Source organism: Eublepharis macularius, chromosome 14 (genome assembly GCF_028583425.1).
Source record: "Eublepharis macularius isolate TG4126 chromosome 14, MPM_Emac_v1.0, whole genome shotgun sequence".
Lineage (NCBI taxonomy): Eukaryota > Metazoa > Chordata > Lepidosauria > Squamata > Eublepharidae > Eublepharis > Eublepharis macularius.
The window spans coordinates 46,954,160-46,968,517 of NC_072803.1; the positions used below are offsets into that span (position 1 = coordinate 46,954,160).

The 14,358-nt window shown below is 41.7% G+C and overlaps 1 protein-coding gene across 4 annotated transcripts in view; it reads left to right on the forward strand.

The window, feature by feature from the left end:
• Nucleotides 1-7,848: 7,848 nt before the first annotated feature.
• RALGPS1 (Ral GEF with PH domain and SH3 binding motif 1) overlaps nt 7,849-14,358 on the forward strand; it is a 283,344-nt gene continuing 276,834 nt past the window's right edge. For all 4 annotated transcript variants that reach the window (XM_054997350.1, XM_054997352.1, XM_054997353.1 and 1 more), the window contains exon 1: nt 7,849-8,106. The gene's annotated coding sequence lies outside the window, so the exon portion shown is untranslated. The remainder of the gene's footprint in view (nt 8,107-14,358) is intronic.

Consider the following 14,358-nt stretch of genomic DNA (forward strand, 5'->3'; position numbering starts at 1 on the left):
CCTGGAGTTCTGGGGGGTGAAACCTGGAGAAACCTGGAGAAAGGGGTTTGGGGAGGGAAAAGACCTTGGCATGGCATAATTCCATAGAGTCCACCCCGCAGTAGCCATTTTCTCCAGGTGAATTGATCTCTGTGGCCTGGAGACCAGTTGTAATTCCAGGAGATCTCCAGACACTACCTGGAAGCTGGCAGCCCTACACCAAAGACACTTCTAGGCTGTAGAGATGAGTGTGGGATAGACAATAGGAGAAGATCTCAAAGGAGTGTAATATGTAAATCACAACCTGCTCTTTGCAATATGCTTATCACAATAGGTGACTCTCTCTCTCTCTCACACACACACACACAAACACTACCTTTGCTTACTAATAAATGCTTATATGGCCAGCTGGCATAATAGCATCCTTCTAGTGTTTTTAAACAATAGATTTTTTTTAAGTAACTGGGAGCACTTTTGGGATTGGTTGTTTTTCTAGTATTAGTCCACCTCTAACTCTTTGAAGATTCAGAATTGTAATGACAAAGTTTACTCTGGGCTTATCCAAGCAGTCATTTCAATGACTGAACTTGCGCATAGGCCAAGGCTTGTCCTAATAGTATGATATAATGTTTAATAGCATGAGAGAATGTTTCTCCTTCGGTCCTTTTGTTCTCAGCTGTCACCCTCCAACAAACGATGAGCAACTTTATCACCTTTGAAACGCCCTCCTATTTTACAGGATGCTCTCATCAGGCTTTACTTTTAGGTGTTAGGTGGTTCTTGAAATAAATGTGACTGTTTTAATAACACAGCAGGCTATCTTCGGAGCCACTGCTAAAATGAGAGAGCTGCTAATTAAGTTTGCAGAGTTCAGAAGTTTCTGGTTCCATTTCTTAAAAATGATCTAGGCTATGATAACCTTGGTCAGCAGCAAGTTTAATGGGAGGGCTGCTTTGAGGAGGGGCTGGAGGAAGGTTGGCTGCCCTCCTCCCCAGTTGCCAAGCGAAATGGAGGCAACAAAATTTGCTGCGTACTACTTATGCCTATGTGGGGCTGTTAGAACATAAGTGGTATGAGACCAGTGGGGCATCTAGTCCAGCATCTTGTTTCGCACTGGCCAACCAATTGTTCCAGAGGGCCAAACTAACAAGGCATAGAGGCTGAGGCTTACTCCTGATGCTGTCTCAGCTTTGGAATGCTGAAGTTTGCTGCCTCTGTTGATGGAGGTTCCCTTTAGTTACTGGGGGAGGGCAAATTTGGCTCTGTGGCCTACAGCTGCTGATCCTTCGCATATGTCGCCAAACCCATGAGGACACTAACATCCTGCCCCATTGTATTAGTGAAACAGGGCAGTGGCTAATCTCCAGTGTTTTGGAGGCTTACTGCCTTCCTTGTGAATCAGGGCTGTAAATTAGGTGTTCTCTCCCTCTCCCATTGATCTGACTTGCTGAGGCAAGCTGCAGCATGATAGGCCCAAGCTGTCAGTCTCGGTGTCAGGAAGTTTTTGAACACTTTCACCTAGGGTGTTGCAGGTGCTCTGAGTTCTTATTTATTTCTGGTCTAAAGCATACCCTGTTCCCGGAATGTTTCAGATACAGAATGAAGTATGCAGTTCCTCGTGCCCAAAAGCTCATGTTCTAGACCACTGGTTTTCAGACAATATTTTGGAGAATGCTGGGGATCCTTGGGAAATTATTAGGGATTTAACATAGGTCCTCCCCCTTGGTGTATGCTCACTTCATGTAGGAGCAATGGTGAGGCCCAGTCTGTGCTTTGTAGGAACAATGTGTCCATCCTTGAAATCCTGCATGGTGTCCTATGACAGATGTCAATGTGGAAATTGTGCCCAGAAGGTAGAAACCTTGAAAAACCATGCTCTAAACCAGAAATGAGAGACAGAAAATGACGCACTAGGATAGCCATTTCCTAATAGCTAATCACCATTCTGTTCTTAAGCATGGTGTGCTTAGATCTGGTGGAAAATAGAAAGTGAAGTTGCCTTATCAACTTTGTGCAGTGGCTAGCAAAATGGCAGAGATTCTTTAATGGCAAATGATCTGGATGGCTTGTGGGTCTCACACATGTACTGCATGACTAGGCAGAACAAAACTGATCATATTAATAGGAAGCCTTTTCCCCAGACATTCTGGCTGCATGCAGATATAGTGGCTATAAAAGAAGGCATTATCCAGTTTTAAACCCATTTTAAACCCTGGTTTTCCCGTAGCTCTGTAAGGATGCTGAGAAATCTCCACTAGAGATCTGTATCCCCACCAGAGAATAATAAGAGCCTTTTACATTTTAATAGGTTTTTTTGTTTCTCAGTTTCAAAATGCTGGTCATAAATGTGAAGAGAAAGTATAAGAACAATGTCATTATACCCTTCTAATTAAAGACATAAGTCATGAGGCAGGAATAGTTAAGGGAGACCTATGATAAAATCCTGACTCTGCCAAGAAGTTCAATGGATGATCTTGGGCCAGTTGCTCTCAACCCCGCCTTCAGAGACCATCTGTGAGGATGAAATGGGAGGGGGGTTTATGCTGTTTAGATCTCTCTAGAGGAAGGGAGAGATCAAAATCTAATAAGGTAAGCCTCTCATTTTCCAGTATAACAACTTTATTTTCTGAGGCTGGGGAAGGGGAACAGGGGGACAAAAATATGACAAGTAAAACTTGCTGGGTTGACACATTCTTTGTATAATAAATAATACAGAGAATGTAATAAAACTGAATTGTTTCTTAAGGACATTTTCAACCAAGTGGCACAAAGGGCAAGATTCAGTCTAGAATGAGTCACTTGTAAGCAAATAAATGGCTTTAAACGAGCCATTTAAAAATAAAATGTTCTGTCCGATGAGGGAGGTAAGCTAAGTAATAATAACAATAACAACAAATAACTACAACTTGTGGGAAACACCTGGAAAGTGGGGGGGGCACATGTCTTTAGTAGTTCTGGTTTGGTGCTTAGAAATCCTGACTTTGCCAATGGTCAACCTAGGTTAAGGATTAATTCAACCGTTTAAAGTGATAAAAACAGACTTAGTGTTTGCCTTCACTTACAAATGAGATAAAGGTTGCAAACTTTACACACACACACACACACACACACACACACACACACAAAATCAGGGCTTTTTTTCTGGGAAAAGAGGTGGTGGAACTCAGTGGGTTGCCCTCCGCAAAAATGGTTACATGGCTGGTGGCCCCGCCCCCTGATCTCCAGACAGAGGGGAGTTTAGATTGCCCTCTGCGCCGAGAGGGGAGTTTAGATTGCCCTCTGCGCCGCTTGGCGGCGCAGAGGGCAATCTAAACTCCCCTCTGTCTGGAGATCAGGGGGCAGGGCCACCAGCCATGTGACCATTTTCAAGAGGTTCCGGAACTCCGTTCCACCATGTGTGTGTGTGTATATATATATACACACACACACACACACATATACATATATACACACATATATATATACACATACATATACATACACACACATATATATATATCTTACATATATTTAGTATATCTATCTTATATATATCATTAGAATATATATATATATATATATATATATATATTCTAAAGATGTTTTTGAGACACATAAAAATGGACTATTTAAAATAAAGCAGAATTTAATTTTTTGACGTTGCATTAGAAACAATATATACAGTGATTCTCACTAGACTACATAACCAGCAATAGGATTTACACTATGGCAATTGTGTCATTCTGTGTACCGAAGACGTGTGCAGATCCAGCACTGGTTCTGGGTGTGAGTTGTTGTTTGAACTATTTTTCTTTGCTATTCCTTGTAATGCTTCCTGTTTGTTTTTATGATAAAAAGAAAAGATAAATGCTGACCTTCAATACAGAGAGCTCGTAAGGAGAAGGAAAACATACAATATCTTCCAAATGCATCCTTGATATTTATTCTACCGCACTAGGTAGCTGTCTTTCCCAATAATCTGTCAAAGACCACAAACTGTTTTTTACATCTATTGGCCCAGGCTCTGTTTGGAATCTGAGTAAGGTTGCCAGCCTCTTGATGTTGGCAGGAAATCTCCCAGAATTACAACTGATCTCCAGCCAACAGGTATCAGTTCCCCAGGAGAAAATGGCTGCTTTGGAGGCTGGACTCTGTGATATTATACATAGCTGAGGTCCTCCCTTCCCCTAACCCCATCCTCTCCAGGCTCCTCTCCCAAAATCTCCAGGAATTTTTCAACCTGGAGCTGGCAATCCTGAATCTGAGCAATTGTATGTATCCATTTTTTTCCGTTCCATAGGTTCACTACCATTTCCATGCTGGAATCTTGATTTCCTTTATGGGTTCCTTTTTAGAAGTCTTCTCTGCTGCGTTAGAGATCCTCTTTCCATCTATTTATACCCAACAGCTACATACAAAAAAAGTCAACCAGTGTATGCCTGCCATCTGCTATCTCCTCTGAAACTATATTAAATACACATAGCTGAGCGACACGTCAACACACAGCTAATCTTGGCTATTTTCCCAGGAGATGCCAAAGGTTCTATTTTATTGACTAGGCCAAATAATGGCCTTCAACATTCAGTATGACATTTGCACCTTCCTGCTCCCTCCAGTTTGCATGTTGCAGGCTGAAGTCAAATGAGGAAGTTTGCACATGTGCTTCAGTTGATCTTTGTTGCAAAATAATCTTCTAATGTCAGTAACTTTTTTTTCACAGCTACTATGGAAGAAAGATGAGGAGGCCTTCATTTGATTGTCAATTTCGGGTGAAGACTTTTTTGCTTGGTTTGGTATTCCTCCACTGTTATTGGCTCTCCTTCCTGCTTATGATGATGTGTGTTTGCATGTTCATGTGTTTTATTGAATTTGTTTAAATATTTATATATGTGTGTGTGTATTATTTTAAACGTTTTAATTAATTTTATTTGTCATTTATAGTCCACCTTTCTCACTGAGATTCAAGGTGGATTACACAGTGAGATTAGTACAGTCAGTATCAAGGACAATTTCATAAACAATTCCATAGGGTAAATAAACAGAAGTTTACAAAGACATATGAGCAAGAATCAAAAACAGAGTTGAAGAAGTGCTGAAACAGAACATAAGCAATTCTAGGGCTGACAAAGGAGCATATATTTAAAGCAACAGATAGTATATAAGGCAACATAGTGGTACATAAGGCAACACAGTGATGAAACCTATGGGTGAAGTCTATGGTCCCTAACTCATTAGTGGAGCAAGGGGGACCCAATTTGAGTGCAAGGGCAGCATAAAAATGCTTTAAATAAATAAAATTCTCTTCTGATTACATCTGTGGGTGTATGAGAGAGAGAGAGAGAACATTGGTATAATTCTGTTCTTGGGATTAGGAAATTCACTTCCATGTGAATTTGTTCCATGTGTTTTGAAAGGACTATAAAACTACCTGTTGCTTAGTCTCCCAGTAGCCTTTTAAAAACATTGTTGAATATGCTTTTTGTATACAAGGCCAGGGACACACAATTTTACTGTTCTCAACAGTGCCCCCCCCCCAATGATTCCATGGCTTCAGGGTAGATGCAACATATTTCGTTTGAGGTGGAAAATCCGAAGGACATTCCGTGTAACAGACCATAAAGTGCTATTTAATCGTGTTCAAAATGTGCCATTTTATTTTGCTTATTATGAATGCTGCCTCTCCTTGCTCAGTTCTGTGAAATAAAAGCACTCAGACCTCATGGTTTTTAAGGTTCCCTACACCATGTTTAGACATGCATTCCGATTGTAAAAATCTGTATGGCATGTGGCATTCCTAGTAAAGTGGCTAACCTGGGATCAGACTCTGGTATATGTGTGTGAGGGAGAGCACTTTCACAACATTGTTCTTTACATGTACATTCCCTGCTTTCTTTCACATTATGGTTTCATATGTCCCAACTGTTCTCCTCTAGCAGGGGCAGTCCTTGTTTTCTTGTAAATCACTGTGCTTATGTTCCCATTTTTTCTCCTTGGGGATGCCTTGTTAAAGTGTTGATGTGAACTAGGAGTGTTGTCATCCTTCCATTCCCGCCCCAGTGTCTCAGAATTAAATGATGGAGCGGGAGAGGTTGTATCTTGTCCTTAATATGCATGCATGTAAATCATGCAAATGAATATCAGGTTGTGTACAGCCTGCAATTTCATAACCTTTGCCTGCTATTGAAGTACATTAACTGTTGCTATTATTATCCCATAGGCAATTCTTTTTCTCGCGTATTGTTAACCAAAAAAACTACCACACTCTTGGCTTTTAAATGTGGTGCTCGGTCTCCAGCAGTAAACTCATTCAGCAGTTAAAGCCTTTAGAAATATGTAGCAGTCTGGGGCTTGGACAGAATCAAAATGTTGCATGTCCCTATTTATCTGTTAAATGTTGGTAGATTTAACATGCAAGTCGGTAGGTTTAACATGCACATTTTAGCCCATGCAAGGAAAATCCATATGAGTTCATCGATATTAAAAGAGACGAGTACAGTAAGATAAAAGATGATGACAAGAGGCGGGTGTGTTGCAATTGCTCAGACTTCCTCACCCGGTAGGCATGTCTTTGAAAACATCCTTATCTCCGTGGTAATGTGTGCACACACTTCTTTATGGAGCCTAAATTGACAGTGTGGGAACAAAACAGTTCTGGGGGTTGAACCACTACAGCGAAAAAACATTGTCTGATTGAACCTTGGTCCAAATTTAGCCTCAGTAGCCTGTGACTATGCCTTGTTGCTAAGAATTAGCTCTCATGGTATAGGCAGTTAGGCTGTAGGATTTCAACCATCCACTCTGCCCCAAAGCTTGCTAGATACTCTTGCACCAGCTGCTCTTGCTGTCATTCTAACCTACCTCACAGGCTTGTTGTGAGGATAGAAATGAAGGAGGGGAGATGGTGAGCTGCTTTGTGCCCAGTGCTGATAAAAACAGCATATAAAATCAGTTTAAATAAACAAACAGCCTTTCCTAGGGGGTCCTGGAAGGAAGAGATCAGAATGCACATTGCCCTCCATTCCAAGGTCACCAGAGTGGTTAAATATATCAGGAACAAGCAAAAGGAAAAACTGCATTTTACAATGTGAGACGTTTGGGGGTTTTATGATCAAAAAGCAGAATCTAAATCTGGAACAAATAATGGCATTACCTCTCTCCTAGTTTTAGGTGGGTGGCCCTGTTGGTCTACAGTAGAACAGCAGGATTTGAGCCCAGTTTAAGCCAGAGGGCAGCTAGGACATATGAAACCGTAATGTGAAAGAAGGGAATGTACACAAAGTTCACTTCCTCAGATACTCTCTGAGGTGTCTGATGACTGTCAAATATTCACACTCTGAAAATCCTGTTCGTTTCTAAGGTGATTTCCATTAAGCTGGTATCAGGTGGGTAGCCATGTTGGTCTGCAGTAGAACAGCAGGATTTGAGTTCAGTGGCACCTTAAAAGGCCAACAAGATTTTCAGGATATAAGCTTTTGAGAGACAAAGCTTTCAGGTATCTGATGAAGGGAGCTTTGACTCTCAAAAGCTCATATCCTGGGACTCTTGTTGGTCTCTAAGGTGCCCCTGAACCCAAATCCTCCTCTCCTAGATCCCCTCTATTTTAGTCGCCCATCTTCCCCCTCAGGCAGGCATAAGAGGAGCGGCCACCCGCCAACGACCACCACCCTCGCCCCTCACTCCCCTCACCCACCCCCCTCCCCCTTCTTTTCTTTCAAGGTCTGAGGAACGCGGCGGCTCCTGCGCATTCGGCCCTCATTTGCGTATTCCCACCCACCTGGGCCGCGATTGGACGGGAGCCGGCGACACTGTTGCGGGGATTGGCGGGGCAGTGTTGCCACTCTCCCCTTCAGCCGCCACCGCCACCTTCAGCGCCTGTGGCGCTCTTCGGTTTTCTCCCTCGCAGCCCTTCTCAAGCCGCCCCCTCCCCCGGGCCCTGCGGCCGAGCTCGGCCTCGTCGTCCTGTCCTCGCCGGCGGCTGGAGCTGCAGCGGACGCGCGGAAGGGGGGGAGGGGGCTGGCCGTGGCCGTGGCGGCGGCTTCAGCGTCCGGCTCCGTCCTTTCTTGCGTCTCCGTCGGGGTGGCCTCGAGGAGGAACAGGGCGGACTGGGCCGGCGGCAGGTGGGGCCGCTCCGCCCCTCCCTCTGAGCAGGTGAGAGACGGAATGATGGATGCTCCTCCCCCCCCTTCTCCATGCATGCCGTTACCCTAACGCCAAGGCCCCCCTTCCCCACGCTTCTCCTCCTTTAACCCCGACACGCCCCCCATTATATATGACAGGTGAGGAGGATTTTGTTTCTGCCTCCCAAAGGAACGTGTCTTCTTTCTTCTCTCCATGTACAGAGACCTGTACAGCCCCCCTCCCCACTCTTTTCCCATCTACTTGTCACGTCCCCATCCTGTAAGTAACATTGAATGTTTAGGATATAATTTATGTATATTTGAAATTAACAGTTGTATATGCATCAGTAGTTTAAGGCATTTATATTGATATACTCTGCGGTATTTTAATGTATAATGCAATAAGCAATTATCTGCAGATTGACAGGATATTATATTTGAAGGTATGTTGCATTTTATCTGGAGGCATGTACACAAAATGCAACACCCTAATTATATATAATCAATAAACTAATACAAATAAAATTCGTTTCTGTTTAAAATGGCATCATATATGTAACGTTTGTTCACTATCATTTAAAACATGTATTTTAATATTTAAAGTTTTAATTTTAGTCTTTCTTATTTGTATAGCACTATTTGTGTGCATTTTACAGAGTACAAGAAGACAGGTCTCTGCCTTCATGAGCATTACAGGCACCAAAGAGAGGGAAAGGAGGGAGGAATTAAATAAATGAGAAACGTATGCATTCTTTCTCATTACATTTGCTTAGGCTTAGTTTCAGTTGGACTGGGAATATGCCAAAGGCTTCACAGGAAAGGCTGATTGTAAGGAGGGGTTTGAAGGAAGTGAAAGAGGTGGCAGCATACAGGTGTTCCTGAGGCAGCTGCAGGCATGAAGGGCAGAAAGGTCAGTAATTTGAGGGAGCAGGTGAACTTCAGACAACTGAGGAGAAGAGGAGCAGGAGAAGTGAACATAACAGGCAGGGGGTGTATCAGGATATGAGAAATATGGCGTGGGGGACAAGGCCATGGATGCCTTTGAAGCTAAGGATGAGGAGTTTGTGCTGGATCTGTGAGTGGATAGGAATTCAGATGCGAGATATAAAGAGAGGCATCAGATGATCAAGATCATGAGTAGTTTGGGGGGCAAGTTGCAGGCTTGAGGTGAAAGAACTAAGGGTGTGATATAAAAGACTGCAGTAGCTAAGGTGAGAGTTGATCTTTCATATCTAAATTAATAGTTCATTGCATTTTTTGCAAAAAAGTATAGCTTACTGCTTCTAAAACATATGCATATTCAGTATTCTTAAAAAATATAATATATAAATATAGTAAACTTAATATTTGTACTATGGTAACTGGTATACAAGAGTGTGGAAAATTAGGGGTAAACCGCAACATAGTCACTATTTCGTTGGCATATGTTCCCTCTGTTTCATTTGGAATAGTTTGTTGTATTTGTAATAAAGATAAAGTGAGGGTAGTTAGTGTAGTGTAACTGAAGTGTGTGCGTGTGTGGGTGACGAAAGCATTAAACAAATTTGGGTACTACCCAACATTTCATTATATAGCACTCTCCCCCCTGGATCTATTTAGAAATAAATCTTTAATGCTAACTAAAAGATAAAACGTAAACTATTTCATATAAAATGCAGGACGAGAAAATCACAGTAATAATCAGTGATTCAAAAGCATTTCATGTGTTTTATCACTATTTCAGGATGCATAAGTTGAAGAAACATGAACCCTGCTATATTTAGGTTACTTGGATATGCCATTACCATACTGGGCCCTTGTTTATAGGTGAGAAGTGAGATTTTTATACCCCTTCTCATAAATTGTGTATCTGGCCTGTTCTTCCTCCTTTTCCACAGTGAGTGATTTACTCCTCTTACACTTCAATTGCCACATTCCTGTACATTGAATAGCCTCTGCCTCTCAAGTTTTTGGTTTAATCTTTCATTGCATTTTTAAAAGTATATTCAATTTACGTATCATAGTCCATGTATACTGCTGTTTCTATGCCAAGCGGTTTTTCTAACTTCTTATATTCCTAAATGTAACACTTAAGAAGAGTATTGTCAAAGGCTTTCACGGCCGGAGAACGATGGTTTTTGTGGGTTTTCCGGGCTGTATTGCCGTGGTCTTGGCATTGTAGTTCCTGACGTTTCGCCAGCAGCTGTGGCTGGCATTTTCAGAGGTGTAGCACCAAAAGGCAGAGATCTCTCAGTGTCACAGTGTGGAAAAGATGTTGGCAGGTCATTTATATCTACTCAGGAGGGGTGGGGTTGAGCTGAGTCATCCTGTAAGAGTTTCCCAGGGTGTGGAATGCTGATGGCAGGAGGCTTCACTGTATCCTGAGGAGGTTCTTTTGCATATGGATTGGTGCTTGATGTGCTAATCTTCTCTGCAGGGCTATTGTCGGGTATAGAGTGTTTTGTTAGCCTGGTGTTTTTCAGAACTGGAAACCATGCTCTGTTCTTTCTTAAGGTTTCTTCTTTCCTGTTGAAGTTTTGCTTATGCTTGTGAAATTGAAATTCACAAACTTCCTGTTGAAGTTTTGCTTATGCTTGTGAAATTGAAATTCACAAACTTCCTGTTGAAGTTTTGCTTATGCTTGTGAATTTCAATTTCACAAGCATAAGCAAAACTTCAACAGGAAAGAAGAAACCTTAAGAATGAACAGAGCATGGTTTCCAGTTCTGAAAAACACCAGGCTAACAAAACACTCTATACCCGACAATAGCCCTGCAGAGAAGATTAGCACATCATGCACCAATCCATATGCAAAAGAACCTCCTCAGGATACAGTGAAGCCTCCTGCCATTAGCATTCCACACCCTGGGAAACTCTTACAGGATGACTCAGCTCAACCCCACCCCTCCTGAGTAGATATAAATGACCTGCCAACATCTTTTCCACACTGTGACACTGAGAGATCTCTGCCTTTTGGTGCTACACCTCTGAAGATGCCAGCCACAGCTGCTGGCGAAACGTCAGGAACTACAATGCCAAGACCACGGCAATACAGCCCAGAAAACCCACAACAACCATCACTTAAGAAGAGCATCCCCTTCTACATCCAAACAGGGCACTTGTCAATGCCAGAGTGAGCATCACCTAACTCATCCTTGTTGATCCATGCCATAACATATGGCAGGTGAGGAGAATGCTCTGATTTCCTACCTAAGTCTTCCCCTTTCTATCTGACAGGTAAGAGTTGTCCTCTACTTTCTCTTGGACAGCTCCCTGCCTTTTTTATTGATAAAGAGCAATCTCAAACAGATAAGATCACACACAAGTGTAGGCTTGCCGACTACTTAACTGAAATACCCCCCTCCCATTTGGCATGCATCTGTCAATGATAGAGTATGTCTAGCCATCTCATTTAAAATTCTCCCTGCCCAGTAATTACACTGCGTCAGTTTAGACAGCAACACCTTCTATTTATCCATTGTCATAACCAGTCCTCTGGTAGACCAGGAAGACTTCCCATGAATAGAGATTCCATGAATGCTAGAGAAAGTGCCCTATAACACACCTCTGTCCTCACCACAATCTCTTTGCACTTAGGTAGCCAGAGACTGTTACAGCTTGCTCTCTTCGGTGCTTAAAGCATATCCTCAAGATATCCTTATCTTCATAATATCTTCTGCTTCCTATTTCAGAATTGAAAAGAAATCAACTGTCTTCTGTTCTGTCTTCTGTTCTCTCTTTTATAGCACCTGCCATAGAAATTTAACCCTTGCTACACAGTAATAAATGTCCTAGTCAAATCCTAAGCAGAGTTGCATCCTTCTAAGCCCATTGACCCAGTGGTCTTAGAAAAGTGTAACATGCTTTAGGATTGTATTGTAAATTTCTTATTTATATATATATTTATATATATACTCATACACATATACACATACACGTATAAATAAAAGTGTGAAGTGTGAAATTAGCTTTAATTTACTTTATATATATATATATATATATATATATATATATATATATATATATATATATATATATATATATATAATCAATAAATAAAATCAAGTATATATCAGAATCCACTTTAGAGTTCCTCATTTTTGGATCATGTTGCACTGGCATTATATTGTACTCTTATTAACTGGGTCCTACCATCTTTTTACACACACACTCTCATTTTTGGATCATGTTGCACTAACAATGAAATTATTATATTGTACTCTTATTGACTGGGTCCTACCATCTTTTTTTGCTTCTGCTTGTTATATCAGGGAGAGAAAGCATTAGAATATACAGAACTGATGCTATGAGCACTCTTGGAAACCTGCTTTGTACTTTTGTGCAGTCTTTGATGAAAGCTTAATTTTTGTTTTGTTTTTAAAAACAAATGTACTGTCTTTTTAAACCTATTCATCGGTGGATTAAGCATTTATGTGTCATCATTTTGCAATACCTCAGATTACTTTTCTGAGAATTCTGCTGGGAAAAGATGCAATTTCTTTTAAGCATGAGGCAAATTGCAAGTGAAGAAGAAAGCATCAGCCTCCAAAGCCATTTTCCCACAAATTGTGGAATGTTTCTTGTTACAGTAAAGCACCCAGAACCATTCCTGTACGCAGTAGCTCCCACCTATAGTATTTAAACTCACTTACTCCTATTTGTTGACACCAGCCTTTTCTCAGAAGCCTCAACTGTTAAAATGTAAGCCTGTGGTGGACTGATTATGGTGAAAAATTCTTATTGCCATACATTCTTAAATTTTAAAGTCTTCTATGCAGGGCTTTTTTCTGGGAAAAGAGGTGGTGGAACTTGCAAGTGGCAAGCCGCTTCAGAATTTGGGTATTTAAACGCTCTGTTATGCTCCTTAATGATTCGAGAATCTTAATGGAGCACACTGAAGCGCAAAGCAGCACTTTTCTTTCCATTTGCAAATGGCAACAAAAGTGTTATTTTCAAAAGTCAGCCACATTTCAGCTGATGGGAGAGGAATCCCCCTCCTGTCAGCTGAAAAAAGCTGCCAGCTTTGAAAGCAGCAACGGTTTTCTTGTGTGGCAAGAATAATCTTGCTGCTTTCAAATGCCCTTACTTTTTTTCAGCTGAGGAGAGGAGGGGGGTCCCTCCTCCCTTTCCCCTCAGCTGAAAAAGCTGCTGGCATTTTAAAACAGCTTTTTTTTTCAGCTGATGGGAGTGAAAAAAAACTGCCAGCTTTGAAAGCAGCAACACTTGGGCTGATCGGAGAGAAAAGGGACGGGGCTATGTGATTACTTCCAAGAGGCGCCAGAATGCCGTTCCACAGTGTTCCGGCTGAAAAAAAGCCCTGCCTCTATGTAAGGAAACCTATTGCATCAATGTTGTGTTCCAAGCCACTGTGCCTGTCAGATTATCACCTGCAGTAATACCTCTGCAAATCTATTTCCTAGCCAACCATACATACAGTCTAAGTCTCTCTGAACATGCAGATTTCATTTGCATCATTTGCATCTTCAGGAGTTGCTCCAGTGCTACACTCCTCACCTAAAATTCATGTAGCTGTTGCTTGCCCTTTTGAGCTTTGGTTACCATTATTCCATCTTAGTTAATAGAAGCCAATCCCTATATGTTAAACATCATTAGAACTAGTCAGGAAAAGGCCTGTCAAAACAATCACAGATTTTTGCCTCCTTTAAGGAATGAAAAGAGGGTCCATCTTGCCATGAGGATCTTAAGGTTCATCTGGCCTCATATGGGGAGAGTCAGTCGTTCAGGTATCCAAGTCGTAAAGGGCTTTAAAGATCAGAATCAGCAACTTGAATTAGGTCTGGAAGCAGCTGCTATAATATATTACCATCATGTGGATAATTCTTAACCTATAATAACATTCCAAATCTGCTATCTGAGATGATTGTGTCTTAGCAGGGCCAGCCTTGAAACCTTCACATCTTAGTTTCCCTTTGAGGTGAGAAACAGGTTCTCTGTCTACCTAATGTCTAGCCTTTCACTTTCCAGTGAGATGAAAGAATCAGACTTTATCACACATGGAGCCTATCAGTCTAACAGCATCAACTGAATCCCTTTCCCCCAGATTCAGGACTGTCTTTCTAGTAACTTTGTTACTATGGCTTCAGTAAACTCAGCCTATTTCTCAGACAAATGTGAGGTGGGCGTCATCTACTCCCTCTTTAGACTGTATGTGTTGAGATTGCTTCAGCTTCATCCATACAACCTTTGGTTTCTGCTGCATCAAGTAGAGCCAATAATTCACTTCTCTGAAGAGAGCTGCCAGGGCTCAACCTCACCTGCTAGCTATAGCTTCTTATTAGATGGT